This window comes from Vitis vinifera, chromosome 11, assembly GCF_030704535.1.
Source record: "Vitis vinifera cultivar Pinot Noir 40024 chromosome 11, ASM3070453v1".
In the NCBI taxonomy this organism is placed as follows: Eukaryota; Viridiplantae; Streptophyta; class Magnoliopsida; order Vitales; family Vitaceae; genus Vitis; species Vitis vinifera.
In genome coordinates this window covers 15,131,730-15,151,947 of record NC_081815.1, presented here as the reverse complement: position 1 = coordinate 15,151,947, position 20,218 = coordinate 15,131,730, and the positions used below count along the sequence as shown (strand labels likewise).

At 45.1% G+C, this 20,218-nt stretch overlaps 1 protein-coding gene and 1 non-coding gene across 2 annotated transcripts in view; both read left to right on the top strand.

Annotated features, from left to right (window-relative positions):
• Window positions 1-20,218, top strand: part of LOC100261768 (isoamylase 1, chloroplastic) — a 91,822-nt gene that overhangs the window by 30,257 nt on the left and 41,347 nt on the right. The gene's annotated exons all lie outside the window — the stretch shown is intronic.
• TRNAM-CAU (transfer RNA methionine (anticodon CAU)) lies at window positions 9,714-9,787 on the top strand. The gene has a single exon. It is a non-coding gene; the product is annotated as a tRNA-Met (tRNA).

The following is a 20,218-nucleotide window of genomic DNA, read 5'->3' as shown; positions in this document are numbered from 1 at the left end:
AGGACTCAGCTTCTTCTGTGTCTGGAAGTAGCTAGTGGCCACATTGTCGGTCTTCACTATGAAGTGAGACCCTAGCAGATAGTGCCTCCAGGTGCGCAAGCAATGGACGATGGCAGTCATCTCCTTTTCCTGTACCGTGTAACGCTTCTCCGTGTCGTTTAGCTTGCGACTCTCAAATGCGATTGGGTGCCTTTCTTGCATAAGGACTCCCCCAATAGCGAAGTCTGAGGCATCTGTGTGTACCTCAAAGACCTTGGTGTGGTCAGGTAGTGCCAACACTGGCTCCTCAGTCACAGCCTTCTTCAGGTCCTCAAAGGCTTGTTGGCATCTTTCATCCCATTCCCATGCCTTATTCTTCTTAAGAAGATCAGTGAGTGGAGCAGCCCTTCCCGAATAACCCTTTATGAACCGCCGGTAGTAATTAACTAAACCAAGGAAAGATCTGAGTTGAGGTACCTTGGTTGGTGGATCCCATTCTTGGATGGCCTTCACCTTGCTATCATCCATCATCAACTTGCCATCTCTAATGCGATGCCCTAGGAAGCTCACTTCCTCCTTAGCAAACGAGCACTTCTCCTTCTTCACGTATAGCTCGTTCTGCCTTAAGATCTTAAAGACCTTCCTCAAGTGCTCTTCGTGCTCCTTTAGAGTGTTACTATAGATGACTATGTCATCCAAGTATACCACCACAAACTTGTCTAAGTATGGGTGGAAGATCTTGTTCATGAGGGTGCAGAACGTTGCTGGGGCATTGGTGAGTCCGAAAGGCATCACTAAGAACTCATATGAGCCATACTTGGTCACACATGTAGTCTTCGGCTCATCTCCCTCCGCAATCCTGACTTGGTAGTAGCCTGACCTTAAGTCCAGTTTCGTGAAGTACCTTGCCCTTCCAAGTTGATCGAACAAGTCAGCAATGAGCGGGATGGGATACTTGTTCTTCACCGTCACCTTGTTGAGTGCCCGGTAATCTATGCACATTCGTAGGGACCCATCATGCTTTTTCTGAAATAGAACCGGCACGCCATAGGGAGCCTTGGATGGTTGGATGAACCCCGCGTCTAACAACTCCTTAAGTTGTCTCCTTAGCTCTTCCAATTCAGGTGGTGCCATCCTATTTGGCCCCATAGCAGGGGGCTTGGTTCCCGGCTCCAACTCAATCTTGTGATCTTCCTCTCTTATAGGAGGAAGTCTCTTAGGCAACTCGGGCGGCATTACGTCCTTGAATTCGTCAAGGACCCCCTCAATTTCCTTAAGCATGAGTTCTCCCGACCCATCATCCCTTTCTTCCTTCAGGGTGGCGAGGTAGGTCACCTCTTCCCTCTTTAACCCCTTCTTTACTTGCATAGCGGATAACATAGGGGTCTTGAGCGTACCTTCAGTGACCGTAGGGACCATGCACGGCTTCTCCTCCTCTAGGATAGCCATTGAGCGTAGGAAAGGTAGTGGCACGGCCTTGACCTTCTGTAGGAAGTCCATTCCTAGCACCATCTTGAAGTCGTCCATGGGTGCCACTGTGAAGTCGACCCTTCCTTCCCACGAGCCGATGTGCATAGTCACCCCGCGAGCTACTCCATGTGATGGCTTAGCGGCTGAATTGACTGCCTTGAGCCATCCTCCTTCCTTGGATGCTTGGAGCTCCAGCCTTCTTGCCTCATCCTCCGAGACAAAGTTGTGAGTGGCACCTGTGTCCACCAGGGCCTTGGTGGCCTTCCCATTCACAAGGGCCTCCACATACATCAGCCCTTTGCTTTGAGGCGTCTTAGGCATCGGCTTGGCCTTAAGGGCATTTAGGAGCTGCAACGATCCCATCTTAGCATTGTCTTCCTGCTCCTTCTCCTCGATCATAGCATTTAAAGCCTTTCTCTTAGGGCAGTCCCGTGCCCAGTGCGGACCATCACACAAGAAGCAATTGGTCCTGGGCGTGAACTCCTTTCGCTTGTCCTTGCCTTTGCCATCCTTGCCACTAGGGCCCTTGCTTGATCCTTCCTTAGAAGTGTGGCCTTGCGACCTCTTGTCTCCCCCACCTTTAGCCTGGTTACCCTTGGATGGTGGCTTGGGCTTGGAAGAGTCTCCCCTTCTATAATCCACCAAGGACTCAGCTACTGCCATGGCCGTGGCTAGGTCTTGGACACCACGTGTCCTCAACTCTTGCTCGGCCCAGCTTTGCAAGTTGTCCATGAAGTTGAACAGTAGCTCCTCCTCAGCCATGTTAGGTATCTCAAGCATAAGAGTAGAGAATTCTTTGACATACTCACGGATCGAGCCCGTGTGCTTGAAACGCTTCAAACTCTTCCTTGCTAGGTAAGCCACGTCTTCGGGATAGAATTGCCTCTTGATTTCTCTCTTAAAGGCATCCTATGTGTCTATGGTGCACGTCCCTCTTTCTATGTCGGCAAATCGTCGACGCCACCATAGAGTAGCATTATCAGTGAGGTAAAGGGTCGCGGTGCGTACCTTAGTGGCTTCATCCGTCAATGCAATTGCCTCAAAGTAACGCTCCATGTGCCACAAGAAGTTATCTAGCTCCTTGGCATCCCTCTTGCCACTGAACGTGTGTGGCTTGGGCACCTCCACCCTTGGTGCCTCATGAGTGGCCATGACTCGTGTTGATACAGCGGTCTTATAGATGGCCAACTCTTGTCGAATCTCTTGGTCTCGGGCCTCCACTCGTGCAGTCAAGGCCTCCATCCTTGACTCCACACTAGCGAACATGCTCATGACCTTGTCTTGGAAGGACATGAACTCCTCGTGTGACACCGGCTGAACTTGCGAGACCAGCACCCCCTCGCGAAGGTCTTGGATCTGCTCCCTTAGATCCTCTAAGCCCTTCTCCATGCCTTGCTCGATCAAGTCCACCCCTTCCCGGGTGTCTGCCATGGCTAGCTCCACCTTGGCTAACCTTGCCTCCATGTTGGCAACAACATCACGAGATGTATCCTTCTTACCTCTGCCCCTGCCCCGTGCAGTAGGCTCGGCCTCCCTCCCACGGGTTTGTTCGCTAGTCTCCTCCACGTTAGAGCCCGACATGCTTCCCTTATGCCCGCTTCGTAGCCACGCTCTGATACCACTTGTCACGGACTTAGTCGTTCACTAAGCTCGTGCGGCACTTAGGCAAGTCAAGACGCTTGATCTTGCTAAGTCAGCCTTGATCCCCAATGCTTGGCTAAGACACTCGCGACTCGAAAGCTTAAGAGCTTAGTAGGCAACTCCTTAAAGAATGGAAGCTTTATTATCTCAAGAAAGCCTTTACAAGTGCTTGGATGCTCACTTGCTTGGTGCCTTGGCCAAATGAGGCCCTCACCTATTTATAGGCACCAATGGAACTCTCTAGAACCTTGGAGGATTCCTTACAATTCATGAATATTCTAGAATGTCCTACACTATTCTAGAATATTCAAGAGACTTCTAGATTTCTCTAGAAAGCTTTGGACCCTTCTCATGCCTTTTACCATAGTGTAGAGTTGTGTGGACTTCTCTAGGCATTTCTAGAACCTTCCACACTCTTCCCCCTAGTGGCTAAGTGTGGATGTCTCCAAGGGTCTCTAGAAGCTTCTCACCTCCTATATAAGCCATGGGGAGGGTCATTTGAAGCATCTTGTGACAATAAGCTACAGTTGTCGTCCCGGAACTGCCATGAGATTGCTCCAAAATAGCTTGAGTACTAAGGCGTTGCTCTTCGCGAAGTAACTCACCAAAACAAATATCAAGAGAGGGAACAGGAGCTCTATTCAGTAAAGAGGAGCGGACAGATTCATATTCCGAACGTAGTTTCATAAGAAACTGATCACGCCGGGTAGTCGCATGAATAGTCTGAATAGTTGAGAGAGCGGCAATAGGAACATCCGCTATAACCAAATCAGCATATTCATGCCAAAGAGTCAGAAATGCCGAGTAGTAGTCCTGGATGGAAAGACTACCATGTTGAAACATGGCAATCGCATGTTCTAATTGAAAGCGACGAGCATCGTTATCCTGATGATAAACTTTCCTCAAATAAGCCCACATAGATTGAGCGGAGCGATGGGGCCGCAAGTGGGTGACAATATGAGGCTCCACTGAACCAAGAAGCCAAGACATGATGCGTGCATCAAGCACAGCCCATGAAGGAGAAGTCCCAACATCCTGAGATTTGTCAAAAGTGGATGGTTTTTCAACATCCGTGCCATCAATATGACCCCAAAGGTCTTTTCCCTTGAGAAAAATTTCAAACTGAAATGCCCAGGTAGAATAATTTGTGCCTGTAAACTTAACACACAGAGGTGCGGAATCCATAGAAAATAAATAGAACCCGAGACAAAAGGATGGACCAAAAAAAATCCCAGAAGAAAACTGACCCACGACAGCCACAGAAATACTGAGTGCAGCACGGATCAACATAGACTTGACCGAAAGACACGAGAGGCACCTCCGAAACCGAAAAGACAGAAAAGAATTTGAGGGAAGAAAAATTAGCAACCTTGCTCTGATACCATGTCAAAATATTATGTGAATGACCGAATACTTGGCCTTGAGTTTTGTATATTATATATAGACTTTACAAGGATGCTTTACATGGAAAGCAAATAAAAGCAAATAAATTCCAGCATGATTCTAGCCCTATACATGTAAACTATAATCTGTCAAATAATATATGCTAACTGTACAAAATAATAAATGAAGAAATAAGGAAACAATTGTGGGCTAAAATAAGGAAAGAAGGGTGGGCTAAATTAAGGAAAGAAGTGTGGACAGCAAGTGTGGGCTAAAATAAGGAAGGAAGAGTGGACAGCAAAGCTGTCCTAATGTGGATAGCAAAGCTGTCCTTTGACCAGCAAAGCTGTCCTAGTGTGGACAGCTGTCCTTTGACAGACTATTGGGAGACGTTTGCACTAGTTGCCAAGATGAATACTATAAGAGTTTTACTATCCCTTACGACAAACTTAAATTGACCTTTCCACCAACTTGATGTCAAAAATGCCTTTCTAAATGGTGAACTTGAAGATATGCAATTATCACATGGCTTTGAAAAAAATTATGGTAGAGAAAAGGTGTGCATGTTACACCAATTGTTGTATGCATTAAAACAATCTCTTAGGGCTTGGTTTGATCATTTTTAAAGTCTATTGAGGGAGCAGGGCATCTACAAATTTAGTCAGATTGCACCATGTTTTTCAAATTTTCTGAAGAAGGTAAAACTACCATCTTAATAGTATATGTTGATGACATAATTCTGACAAGAGATGATGTGTTTGGAATCGATCACCTAAAAAAGGAACTTGCAAAGGAATTTGAGATGAAGGATTTAAGTCTTCTAAGATATTTCTTGGGTATGGAAGTGGCGCTTTCAAAGACTGGTATTGTAGTCACATAGATAAAATATGCACTTGACTTGTGGAAGGAAGTAGGAATGCTAGGTTGCAAGCCTACTAAAGTGCCAATTGATCCAAAGAATAAAATTGGCCTCACCAAATGTAGTAGAAGTGTTAATAAGGGGAGCTACTAGAGACTTGTGGGAAAGTTGATTTACTTGTCACATACCAAACGGAACATAACCTTCTCTATTTGTGTGGTAAGCCAGTTCATGCATGCGTTTAAGGGGGAGCATTTAGAAGTTGTGTACAAAATCCTAAAATACCTTAATAAAACTCCCAAGTATGAGTTTATTATTAAAAAAGGATGAACAGATTCAAGTGGAAGCATTTATAGATGCAGATTGGGTAGCTCGATTATAGATAGAAGATCTATTTCAGGTTATTGTACGTTTGTTGGTGGAAATCTTGTAACCTGGAGAAGTAAGAAACAAATAGTGGTGGCAAGAAGTAGCACCAAGGCAAAATTGAGAGTTGTGGCTCATGGCATGTGTGAGCCCCTTTGGTTGAGAAAACCACTTGAAGAATTAAGGATCAAGATTGAGGGACCAATGAAACTCTATTGTGATAATAAGGCAACGATAAATATTGCTAACAATCTGGTGCAATAAAACATAACCAAACATGTTGAGATAGATAGACATTTTATTAAAGAAAAGTTGGAGAGTAGATTAATTTGCATGCCTTTTGTGTCAACTAATGAACAACTAGCAGATATCTTCACCAAAGGTCTACCCAAGCAAGCATTCAAGATACTAGTCAATAAGCTAGGTCTCATTGATATTTTTAGAAAAAGCATGAGGTGGAGTGTAGAAAGACAACTTAGACTATCCTTTGACTTCCACAATTAAGGCCGAGATTGTTTCCTAATTTAAACTCTTAATATCCTGCAGTTAAGGATAGGATCAGAATTAGGAAAATAAGGATTATTCTTTAGTGTATTTCCATGTATATTACAACTGATTTCTAGGAGTTCTAGTTGTATATGTTTTTTCCTTTTCCTATATATTTTGTATCTCTAGAAGAGAGATTGAAGAATAAAAGGTAGAAAATTCTTCTTCTTAATTTTTTTTTTGTTGTACAGAGACTCGTACATGTATATATACAAAAATCTTAGGACCAAAATTAGGGACTTTCCTAACTTAATTACAACAAAATCCCTTTGATCATGAGATTGCCTAATTCTCTCTTCAGAATTACAACTTTCCTTTTTTCATTCTTCCACAGTATCTATGTTCATATTGTAAAGTATCAGAAAAAGTCTTTTTCTATACAAATCTTTTATTTTGGTTTCTCCATGGCTGCCCACAAGTTCAATATGCAAGCTTTGTCCTTTCATCTTATGATGGAAGATAGGACACTTTTGTTCATATAAGTTTTAGAACTTTTGGATGAGAATCATCTCTTTTGTGCATCTTTACTTTCTTTCATGAGTACATTATGAATACTATAGAGCTGTATTCTATTTTTGAAAAGACAAATTTATTAACATAGAAAGAAAAGGTTGAAGCCAGTTCATTCTAGGCATACATGGACTATTAAGTCCCTATAGCCAATAAAACAAACAAAGAACTATAAAGGAATATCAAATAGTAATTGTAATGGATTAAGTTAAGTCAGAATCAATATGATATGCTTCGTTACCATAATCAAGTAAGAAATCAGACTAGATGTATTTTTTAGAGCAAAAGAGATGGTTAGATCCTAGCAAGTCCAGTTTGTCCTTGACCAAATCGTAGATCAGGAGAGGTGATTTCTAAGGTACAGTTAGGTATCGGTGTTCTGTTGATGTGAAGTACTTGAAGTTCCATTAAAAGAGAGGATGTCAGTGGCTTCTCCCGGAGGTAAGTGCTAGTTCGGTGTGGATTCAAAGACCTTTGAGATTTCAGTCGAGGAAGTCAAAGGGAAGGTGACCAGGAGGATTTGTGAGAGAGGTCCAAACTTCTCCTCTTGGGTTAGATTTAGTGGCAAGGGCTTGGCTCTGCTGGTGGAAGGAGGAGAGACCTGGAGTGCTCTCAAAGCTGGGGAGCGTTTCAGAAATGCTTGGGGGGAAGGGGAAAGACGGTACTTACTGGATTTACGCAGCAATAGAGCAGGGCGTTTTTTGTTTTGTTTAGCTTGGGATGTGGAAGGCAAGAAGTTCTTGAAGGAAGGGGTTTATGGGTGGGGGGGTGGAAGATCTTGGTTGACAAGCTTAGAAGCCTTGGTGTGTGCTCGGTTCAAAGGAGAAAGGAGCCTAAAGCTAGCTCTGTGGGGGGGCTGGTTCTTGTAGGGACCACCCCCAAATGCACACGTGGCAACCCCGCAGAGCATTCCTCTATGGGACATGTGGCACATCAACTCTTTGTCCGGATTCCCGCAGGGGGGCATGCGACATTCTTAAACTCGTCGTCCAGACGACCCCACTCTCTTGTCCGGACGTCTTGTCTGAACCCAGTGCTAGCGTCTTAACCAAAAGCCTTGGCCGCGAAACGCAAGCCATCATTGTCTACACTGCCAGAAGCATGCTCGACGAGACTCTCTTGAGTCACTTCAGGCATCCTGTTACAGCCTACATCCCGCCGCCCGCAGAACGAAAAGGTAAGGATGACGGCAAGTCATCCCTCCCACAATTTTTGACAACCGCTTGCAGGACAATGATGACTCTGCCACCACTTCAGTACCATCATGACGAGCCAAAAAGTCTTCTCACCATTAAAGGGGACAGAGCTCCTGACACTATAAAAGGCCCTCACATAGTGAAAGGAGGTAAGTGTTCTTACTCAAAAAAGAGGATAGACTAAAACCATGAGGAAAGAAGCTAACAAAACCATTGGAGGGTGTGTCCGGACCCCCTGTCCGGACATCTTTTGCAGGTTGATTGAAGCGAGTATCATCTTCAGTTGAAAAGACGCGTCCATCTGGCAACTGCAGTGGCCTCGGTGACGTGAGGCTTCAACATTGGCGCTGTCTGTGGGAACCGTAGCAATGACAAAGATGTCTACACTTTCTAGGAGCCGTTCGTCAGCCAGAGGAGACGAAGGCTATTTCGAATGGCGCGAAACCATGGAAAGGCGACAGCTAGAGAGTGAGCAAAAAATGCAAGCCCTGCTCCAGGAAACAACGAGACTTAGAGAAGAAAACGTGGTGCTACGCATCCAGGTTTTGTCCTCAGGACCTCCTCACGACCAACAGTCGAGAGGCTAAGGAGTGAATTCTAGGCCTAACCTAGAGTCAGTGAACCCTGGAACTACAAGGGTCATCCCTGATATGCGCGATGAGCGATCTTGGGAACGACCCATGCCCACGTATCATGCTCCACAAGATGAAAGCTCAGACTTTGCCCGTCTCTCGTCAAAGAGATAGTGTGATAAAAGACCCCAGTTGTCAGACGCAATGCATGTGAGGTTGGGACCACAGGAGCCTGGTAAGGAGAGGCCGCTGATGGCCACAACCTGGGAAACGTATCCTAACCCCCTAGTCGCACCCACCGTCCGGAACAACCCCCCGCACCAAGCGGTACGACAAGCTGGAAGGAACTCATCAAATGAACCCCCCCCCCCCCCCCCGGGTTCCATTAGCAAGCGGCTGGATGACATGCTCTCCACGCCTTTTGGCTCACGTATTATCCATTATGATCCCCCAAGGGGATTTCTCGTGCCAAAATTTTCTGCGTATGACGGGTTTAGCTATCCGTTTGACCATATCATGCACTATCGGCAACTCATGACTCTCGACATAGGGAATGACGCGTTGCTGTGCAAGGTATTCCCCGCCAGCCTACAAGGCCAAGCTTTTTCATGGTTTCACCGACTCCCTCTGAGCTCTATTGATAACTTCCGGGATCTATTGGAAGCTTTTGTGGGGCAATACCTGTGCTCCGCCCGGCATAAATAGAATATCAGCACCCTGCAAAACATAAAAATGCAGGAGAATGAGTCTTTGAGGGAATTCGTAAAATGGTTTGGTCAGATTGTATTACAAGTAGAGGTCTACAACATGGATGCTGTCCTCCAAATCTTCAAACGAAGCATATGCCCGGGTACTCCATTATTTGAATCACTCGCTAAAAAACCTCCCACAACTATGGATGACCTGTTCCTGTGCGCAAGCAAATACTCAATGCTGGAAGATAATGTGCGCGCAACCACCCAACAAATTCTGGTCGCCGGACAGTTAGCCAGAAACAACTCGGAAAGAAGTTCCAAACCTCCGAACCAGCCAAGGCCGTCTGGCCGTGGGCAGGGAGAGCAAAGTCACTCGGAGCTGCCACCACTCACACCCCTTACTGTGTCGTATGAGAAGCTTCTTCCCATGATCCGAGACCTGTCCGACTTTAGGTAAAGGCTTGTTTATTGAGTGAAATAGTTCCCATCTCTTTAGGGCGGGGTAGAGCAGCTTGGTAGCTCGCAAGGCTCATAACCTTGAGGTCACGGGTTCAAATCCTGTCTCCGCAATATTAAATTTTTTTTTTAATAATTTAAAAATGAAAGTATTTACCTTATGAATTCTTGAGAGGAGTCTATAAAAGCAACTTTTTAAGCCTGGACCTATCAGAGCGAATCCAGCCAAGAGGGATCATAGCAAGAAGTGTGCTTATCATAAAGAGCATGGGCATACTATGGAGCAATGCAGAAGTCTCCATTACTTGGTAGAAAGGCTCATAAAAGCGGGGCATTTGAAGCAGTACGTCCGCTCAGAAGCCAGAGTCGGGGATACTTCTCAAAGTTGCGACTCTAGGACCTCCAGGGCCCCAGTCGCCCCCAGAGCCGTAATCAATTACATCCACGGGGAACCCCTGGACGAGGAGTACGACTCCAAAGGAAAGAGGCAAAGGCTGCTGCGAGCAGCATCGGTACGTGAGCGGGTCAATTCCATCTGGCTCGGATTAACTGGTGGGAGCGTCCACCCAATAGATGGAACAATCATTTTCCCCCAGTAGATCCCATATGAATATTACAACCACACCGTGACGCCTTCATCCTATCTCTTGGGATTGGAGACTTTGATGTGAGACGGATCCTAGTCGACCTAGACAGCTCGACCAACCTCTTACAGGCGTCAGTAATCAAGCAAATGGGAATCGAGCTATCCGGCCTAGAAAACCCTGGGCGGATTTTGTCAGGATTCAATGGAGCGGCAACCACCTCCCTTGGAGATGTTGTGCTACCGGTCCAAGTAGGCCCGATCATTATTAACGTACAATTTTCGGTAGTAGAAGATTTGTCCCCCTTTAATGCCATCTTGGGACGCTCATGGTTGCACTATATGAAAGCCATCCCTTCCACATACCATCAGATGGTAAGCTTTCTCATTGAAGATGGACAAATCGATTTATACGGTAGTCAGCTAGCCGCCTGTCAGTGCTATCAGATAGCACGAGAAGCCGGACCCAGCAAAGATGGCGAGCCACTCTCCGAACCTGCCAACATACCTGGCCAATAGCAATTACTAAACCCGGTGGATAAAGATCCCCCGGTGGTAGATCCTTTGCGGACAATCCAAATCTTGGAGGAAAGCACTCATCTCACACATATCAGCTCACTCTTGACACTCGAAGAGGCTCGGGATATCGAGGGCACACTCCGACAGAACCACGACGTTTTCACATGGGCGCATTCCGACATGACGGGAATCCATTCTTCAGTTGCCTCCCATCGGCTTAACATCTTACCTTCATCAAGACCTGTCCGGCAGAAGGTTAGGCGATTCCACCCGGACAGGCAAAAGATTATTCGGGACGAGGTTGACAAATTGTTGGAAGTCGGGTTTATCAGAGAAGTGGAGTATCCGAATTGGCTGGCAAATGTAGTGGTGGTCCCCAAAAAGCAAGGGAAATGACGAGTGTGCGTCGATTACACCAACCTCAACAATGCATGCCCAAAAGACAGTTTCCCTCTGCCACGGATAGATCAAATTGTGGACTCCACCTCCGGGCAGGGAATGCTCTCCTTCCTAGATGCCTTCTCCGGATACCACTAGATCCCCATGACCCTTGCAGACGAAGAAAAAACAGCCTTTATAACGCTGCATGGGCTTTATTGTTATAAAGTCATGCCATTCAGACTCAAAAATGCCAGTGCCACCTATCAGAGACCGATGACAAAGATCTTCAGACCCTTGGTTGGCCGCACAGTGGAAGTATACATTGATGATATAGTGGTCAAAAGTAAAACCAGAGAGGATCATGCGCACCACTTGCAAGAAGTTTTCCACCTACTAAGAAGGTACGATATGAAGCTGAATCCATCCAAATGCGCCTTGGGCGTAAGTGCAGGGAAATTCTTGGGGTTCATGGTCACCCAAAGGGGGATAGAAGTCAGCCCTGGCCAAATTAGGGTAGTCATGGAGGCGCCCCCTCCCTTTCCCCAGGAACAAAAAAGAGTTGCAGCGCCTCACAGGCAAGCTCGTCGCACTGGGACGCTTCATAGTCCGATTCAATGACAAATTGCGACCCTTCTTCCTAGTATTATGGAAAGCTGGCACGACTGGATGGACAGATAATTGTTAAAGCGCTTTCGAAAAGATTAAACATTACCTCACACAGCCACCCATCCTAAGCAGCCCCCTGCTCGGAGAGAAGTTGTACATGTATTTGGCTATGTCAGATTGGACAGTTAGCGCTGTTTTGTTTTGTTGCCCAACACATAAGGAGTAGAAACCTGTTTATTATGTCAGCAAATCATTGACCGATGCAGAAACGAGGTATTCGAAGATAGAGCAAACTGCCTTAGCCTTGCGAAGTGCCGCCCAGAAACTTCGTCCCTACTTCCAAGCTCACCCGATAGTCATACTTACCGACCAGCCCCTTCGCAACATCCTACACAAGCCAGATCTGTCTGGAAGAATGCTCTAATGGGCCATAGAATTAAGTGAGTATGAGATCAAATACTAACCGAGATTGTCCATGAAAGGGCAGGTAATGGCTGACTTTGTAGTAGAATCCCCCCAACGACCGGCTCGAGAAGGGAAACTACACAAGAAGGAATGGTGGACTTTATGAGTTGACGGAGCCTCTCGATCATCGGGATTCGGAGTAGGACTTCTACTATAATCCCCAACGGGTGAACAACTGGAACAAGCCATCCGGCTGGGCTTCCCCGCATCGAACAATGAAGTAGAGTACGAAGCCATTCTATCCGGACTGGACCTCGCCCTCGCACTATCCGTCTCCAAGCTTCGAATTTACAGCGATTCTCAACTCGTGAGACACGTACAGGAGGAATACGGAGCCAAGGACGAGCGCATGACGCGATATCTAACAAAAGTGAGAGACATCCTGCAGCGCCTGGGCGAGTGGACCATCGAAAAAATCCCACGGGTTCACAACGTACGTGTCGACGCCCTGGCAGGAATAGCTGCCTCACTTCCCGTCAAAGAGGCCATACTATTGCCCATATATGTGTAGACTAATCCCTCCATCATAGAAGCATCCACTTGCAATACTATTGAAGAGAGCCAAGGAGAAGGCCAGGAGTGGATGAAAGTCATAGCAGAGTATCTCCGGACAGGCTCTCTACCTGATGAACCCAAGTAGGCGCATAAGATCCGGGTACAAACTGCCCGTTTCGCCCTGATCGGGAAGCGCCTTTACAAGCGATCTTTCACAGGCCCCTACCTTAGGTGCCTAGACCGCTCAGAAGCCCAATACGTATTAGCTAAGTTACATGAGAGTGTATGTAGCAATCACTTCGGAGGACGATTTTTGGCACATCGAGCGCACTCACAAGGGTACTATTGGCCCACTATGAAGAGAGACGCGGCGGCTTATGTCAAGAAGTGTGACAAATGCCAAAGGCATGCACCCCTACCGCATGTGCCATCTGAAACGTAGAAGCCGATTTCCAGCCTTTGGCCGTTTGCGTAGTGGGGGATGGACATTAGTGGGCCCCTTGCCAATTGCAGCTGCCCAGAAGAAATTCTTACTCGTTGCCACTGACTATTTCAGTAAATGGGTAGAAGCAGAAGCATATTGTCACAAGATGCTTCAAATGACCCTTCCCATGGGCTTATATGGGAGAAGGGAAGCTTTTGGAGACTCCTAGAGCCATGTACACTAAGCCATTGGTGGGAAGAGTGTGGAAGGTTCTAGAAATGCCTAGAGATGTCCACACATCTCTACACTATGGTGGAAGGCATGAGAGGAGTCTAAGGTTTTCTAGAGACTTCTAGGAATCTCTTGTATATTCTTGTACATAGGGTTGTACATAGAAGATGGTAGGATGTTCTAGAATATTCTTGATTTGTAAGGAACCCTCCAAGGTTCCAGATAGTTCCATTGGTGCCTATAAATAGGTGAGACCCTCATTTGGCCAAGGCACCACCCAAATCACTTTCTAACCAAGCAAGTGAGCTTCTAAGCACTTGTAAAGGCTTCTTTGAGTTAATAAGAGCTTCCATTCTTTAAAGAGTTGCCTACTAAGCTTTTTAAGCTTTCGAGTCATGAGCGTCTTATCCTAGCTAGCTAAGCATTGGGAGTAAGGCTGACTTAGCAAGATCAAGCGTCTTGACTTGCCTAAGTGCCGCACGAGCTTAGTGCACGACTAAGTCCATGACAATATGCTAGCATCAAGGACAAAGATGTCACCAAATTCGTTTGGAAGAATATCATTTGCTGGTTTGGAATCCCTTAAGCAATCATAGCTGACAATGGTCCGCAGTTTGACAGTATTGCCTTTCGGAATTTCTGTTGGGAGCTTAAAATCCAAAATTTGTACTCCACACCACGCTACCCCCAAAGCAATGGGCAAACAGAAACGACAAATAAAACTTATTGACTGCCTTAAAGAAGAGGGTGGAGCGAGCCAAAGGAAAGTGGGTGGAGGAACTGCCCGGTGTTTTATGGGTCTACCGGACCACGCCTGGGCGACCCACGGGAAACACTCCCTTTGCCCTTGCATACGGCATGGATGCAGTCATCCCCACGGAAATAGGCTTGCCCACAATCCAGACTGTCGTACAAGGATAGAGTGATGAAAGTACGGAACTAGGAAGAAACCTAGACTGGGCTGATGAAGTAAGAGAAAATGCGTCCATCCGGATGATCGACTACCAATAAAGAGTGGCTGCTCACTACAACCACAAGGCACGACCCCGAGTCTTTAAAAGCGGAACGCTTGTTCTCAGGAAAGTTTTTGAAAACACCGCCGAGAGAGAAGTTGGGAAGTTCCAAGCAAATTGGGAAGACCCTTATATCATAACTAAAGCAGGTGAAAACGGAACTTATCACCTACAAAAGTTAGACGGAACCCCATTACTCCGTTCATGGAATGTATCTAACCTTAAGCAATATTACCAGTAAAGAGAAACAAAGAGTGAAGAAAAGCAAAGAAGTATAAGTATTTATAAATGACTGAAAAATTGTCTTTACAAAATTGGCCGCACCACATACGGCAAAAGAAAGAGAAAAACTATAAGGAGGACTGCACACAGAGAAATCTCATCGGGGAGGGCCTCTGGGTATCGCATTCTCATCATCAGAAGGGAGAGAAGGAATATCGTGCATAATGCCATTCTTCTTCATGCAGCAACGGTAGTCGAAGAAATACATCTCGTCTATTTGCCTTTGATACTCCGTCTCCAGCTCCTTCTGAGCGGCAAATCTGGCCTCCATCTCCTTCCTTTGAGCAACTAAGCCCGCTTGTAGGCCCTCCGTTTCCTTCTTCTAAGCTGCGAGACTAGCCTGGAGTTCGTCCACCTCCTTTTTGAGCTGAGAATTCTCCTGCTCCACCCCTTTGACTTGACCCTCCAGGGCTTCCTTTTCCCCCTTCAGCGGGTTCGCCTCAGCCCGAATAGCCCCCTTTTCCTCCTTAGCCAGATTCAGCTTCTTCGCCCCATCCGCTACAGCCTTCTGAGCAGTGGCCAAGTCAGCCTCCACCCTTTTTAACCGCGAGCGCATTTCCTCAATGCCGCCCGGATGGTGGGAGATGAAGGCGTGCATAGCCTCTGCCACTTCCAGTCGCTTGAAAAGCTGCTCGCGCGTATGCATCATATAGCGGATGCCGGCCACAACCTGGGCAGAACAACAACAAAAGATAATACCAGGCGACGGAATAAAAATTGCTAAGGAAGAAGGAGAAAGCAGCACAGAAAAGATTACCACTTCTGCAGTCTTGGGGATCTTCCATTCCTGCAGATGCTGAATGCAGGACACGGCGGATTCAGGGGTGCCAAAAGAAAGCCGGGCCTTGACGAAGGTAGGAGGGTCACCACCCATGTTCACAGAGACCCACTTGGTGAGCGGGAAGAAGTCAGACATCCTCATGGAAGGAGCCTCCGCATTCGTGAAACACGACACTCCCTTCAGTATCTCCATCATTTCCTCCAGCTTGGAGGAACCGCAGCAGCTGGATTACTCTTTGCGTCAGGAGCCTCCTCGTTGACCACGACCTCTGGACCCTCCTTAGTCCCACGGGCCTCCACTGCAGACAGGACGTTGCTGGGGGTAGCTACATTCAGATGAACCACGACTGTTGCATTAGGCCTCGCAATGTCTGGCTGAGTCGCTGCCGCCGCGCTAGGACCCGCCTCGTCTGGGTGGGACATAGTTGTTGGAGGGACCTCTGCCGCCGGATCCTCCTCAGATCTCTCCGGGCAGACCCTCTTGGCTGGGGGAGGGACAATATTGATAATGTGAAATTGTTTCATTTTTAGAGGTAATGAAAGAAGCCAAATCACAGGGTGCCTCTAATATCATAATGTGGGGAGACCCAACAAGAATTCTTTCATGGCAACTTATGGGAGGAAAGGACCATGGAGATATGCCCTTTAGATGTGGGGCTCTCTAGAGACTAGGGATGATCATTCACTTGGACGCCTAATTGGCTAAAAGGCTGCTAAGTTAGCCAAGGGAGAAGTTAACCAGCTCAAAATGTTTCACTTCTCTGTTATGTACGTTTACTAAAACCTAATTATGTAATGATCTTGGTAAAGAAACAACAGAGAAAAGATCACCATGGCTTGTAGTATTCCGGATTATCATCCTTAGGGAATTAAAAAATTTAACTAATCTTATTTACATCAAATCAAGTAATGACCTTTAAATGGAAAATTGATTGGATTGAAAATATGATTTGATTGGTAACTGAATTTTTAATTGGGAAAACAATGATAAACAAGTTTGGAGATCTTCACAAATCCGGGTTTTAGAACTAGGATTGAGGGATAACTAGTATTACTTGAAGAATTTAGGTCTTTCCAAGATTGAATCACTAGTATAGATTATTCACATCTAGAACCATATTTTAAATCTTGAAATCCATTCTTTATTAGTTTTCCATAAATAAGTTGATAAGAAGTTTTAATCTTTAAGACATTTAAAACCTGATATTCATTTGGTAGATTCTCCTCAATTATCAATCACATAGAATCACACCAGGTTGACCATTGATCATAATCCTTTATGCATCAATGGACCCCTAGTATGCATTCTATGTACATAAAATCACCTTTTCTTATCATCATTCTCTCCTAGATCATCTACCTTCATTGCTACATCCCCAATGAGAGGATTTAACCACTCGTACTCATATTAATACCATGCATTGAATTAAATTGAACTATTATAGATTTTATTCAAAACCAAACAATTACAAAGATTGTATTGATCTCAAAAGTTCCTCTCCTTTTTTTTTCCCCTAAAGTTTCACTTCCTAATGGTATATAAATTATCAACTTAAAAACATAATTAAAATTCCTAAAATGTCCAAAAATATGTAAAAGAGTTGAATGGGGAAATTCTTGAAGTGAAATTCTAGGAGTTCGCAACCAATATAAAATATTTCAATGCCTCTCTTATGGTATCGAAATGTATGTAGATGAATGCTAAACTCATTGGATTTTAGGGTGTTTCTAATGGGGTATCGGATTTTGCTCTTTATATTGAAATGATATCAAAATGCATCTTCTGTATCAAAATGGTATCGGAATTCATTTCGGTAATCACTTGAATTTTCTATATCTATGGAATGCTTCTGATGGGCGATTTTGATACCTGCATTGTATTGAAATGCATTTTATTGAAATGCATTTTAATATATGAAACTGAGAACCTCTACTTTACATTCATACTGATTGGTATCGAACTGCATTTTGATGTACGGGACTGAGAACCTCCACTTTACAGTCATATCAAAATAGGTTCCTGGTATCAAATTGGTGTGTTGCCTGGTATTGAAATTCATTTCGATAACACCCCAAACTTAGTGTACCTGGATTGACTATTTCCTTGTATCAAAGTGGTGTCGAAAGCCACTCTCTTGCATCAAAATTCCTGTTTTTCTTTCTTTTTTCATATTTTCTTGCACATCCAGGCTTCTCCATCTTGCTTCCATAATCCTTGGATCTTTGCCTTACCATGCACTCACATTCCTGCACATGTTATCCTCTTTTTGCTGCATTCTTCACTAAATGTGAACATTGATCTTCAATTTGGGCTTAACATATATTTAAGCTAAATGATAATGTTTTGCACTTAAAAGTTATTCAAAAATCAATTTTTCTATATGGAAAAACACCAGTTTTGAGTGTTAATTAGAAGTTGCCAATTGTCTTTCACACTAAGACCATAGGCATCTGGCCTTTGTTGGGGCTATATGTTGATCTCTTTTGTCTTCTTATTCTTCTTTTCTTTATGTTTTTACCGTGGACTTTCTTCTAGCTCGAAGGATCTCCCATCCTTCATTATAGATCCTTTTGTTATATTTTTTTTTTGATAAATAAGCACAAAATATATTAAGGGGCCAAAAAGCCACAAAGCATACAGGGAGTATACAAAGCAGCCTGAATAAAAGAACGCAAAAAACACCTCACCAGCCCTAAGTGGCTGCTAGCCACTCCAAAAAGCCTAAGAGCGAAGAGGACTCCTCTCCAATATACACCCTAGCCCAACTCCACAAATTACATACAAATTTTTTTTTGAGTTTCTGCATAGCTAAAGAACCCCCCTTAAAAGCTAATCTATTCATTTCCTTCCATACCGTCCAAAAAATACACAACGGAATGGAATTCCAGATCTTTTTCCTTTTTTTCCCTACAAAATGGCCCCTCCAACTAAATAACACCTCTTTGATTGTCTCTGGAAACACCCTCTGAACCCTGAACAAGGCAAGGATGATCTCCTAGAGGACCCTGACCACTATACAGTGTAAAAGAATGTGATTTACATTTTCCTCTTCACAACCACACAAAAAACAGTGATTAGGGAGCTGCCACCCTCGTTTTTGAAGCCTATCCAAGGTGAGAATCTTCCCCCACGTGGCCTCCCAAGCAAAAAAAGCAACTTTGGTTGGGACCTTATCCACCCAAATGCACTTATTCGGGAAGGCAAAGGCGTTGGGAGCAACCAGCAGAAAATAAGCGTCCCTAACCCCAAAAGTGCCACGACCTCCTCCTTTCCATAACACTGAGTCCTCCTCTGAAGATATCCTGAAGCCCCTCAGCATCTTAAGCAAATCTCCTATCAAATCTAGCTCCCAATCATTAAAATCTCTAGAAAATCTGAGATTCCAATCTCCTTGACCAAGGCTTGAGTCCCACACTTCATTGACCATTGCATTCCTATGGACCGCCAAGGCGAATAACTGGGGGAAGTTTTAGGACAGCACCGCATTGCCACACCAATGATCAGTCCAGAACTTGACTCTAGTCCCATTACCCACCTTAAACTCTATGTTATTCCAACACCAATTTGCCTCCTTCAGAATCTCCTTCCAAACCCCCACTCCAAACGTCCCGCGAGCTTCATTAGTCCTCCACCCAAAACCCTCTTGGCCATACTTCACCTCGATCACCTTCTTCCAAAGATTTTCCTTTTCAAAGACAAATCTCCATATCCATTTACCCAGCAAGGCCTTGTTCAAGAGATCAATCTTCTGTATGCCTAGACCACCCTTCTCCTTTTGAGTACACACCACCTCCCAATTGATTAAGTGGACTTTCCTTTCCAAGCTTCCCCTTCCCCAAAGAAAGTCTCTTTGTAATTTTTCGAACCTTTTTGCGACAATCTTGGGCATTCGAAAGAGGGACAATTGGTAAATAGGCATGTTGGCCAGTGTGCTCTTGATGAGGGTGATTCTCCTGCCCTTAGAAATATATTGTCTTTTCCACAGGGCTAATCTTCTCCTCATTCTCTCTTCGACCCCATCCCACATAGACACAGCCTTGTGATGGGCTCCAAGGGGCAGCCCCAAGTAAACAGTGGGCAAAGACCCCGCTCTACACCCTAGCTCCACTACCATTTCCTCAATCTCTTCTACCTCCCCAACAGGAATTAATTCGCTTTTAGCTAGGTTTATTCTTAGGCAGGAGGTCGCCTCAAACCAAGCCAAAATCTAGCTTAAAGAGGTAAGATGCTCTTTCCTTGCTCCGTAGAAAATGATTGTATTGTCAGCAAAAAGTAAATGGGAGACATTCGTCTCCATCCTCCCTCTCCCCCGAAGTCTACAGCCTGAAATGAAGCCCCCATCAATAACCCTTCTTATTAGTGCACTTAGCACTTCCATACCCAAGACAAAAAGGTAAGGAGAAAGAGGATCTCCTTGACGCAGCCCCTTGGTGTTCGACAAGAAACCTGCTGGCACCCCATTGACCAGGACATAAAATTTGGCAGTTGAAATGCACCACCAAATCCACTCCATCCACCGAGACCCAAAGCCCATCTTATGCAAAACCTTCATGAGAAAATTCCAATTGATGCTGTCATAGGCTTTTTCAATGTCCAATTTACAAATCAGCCCTTTCTCTTTACATTTATGCTAGAAGTCAATCACCTCATTAGCGATAAGCGAAGCATCCAAAATCTGTCTGCCCCTCACAAAGGCATTTTGATCCACAGAAACCACCTTTCCTAAAATCTTCTTCAGCCTATTCGCCAGCACCTTGGCCAAAAG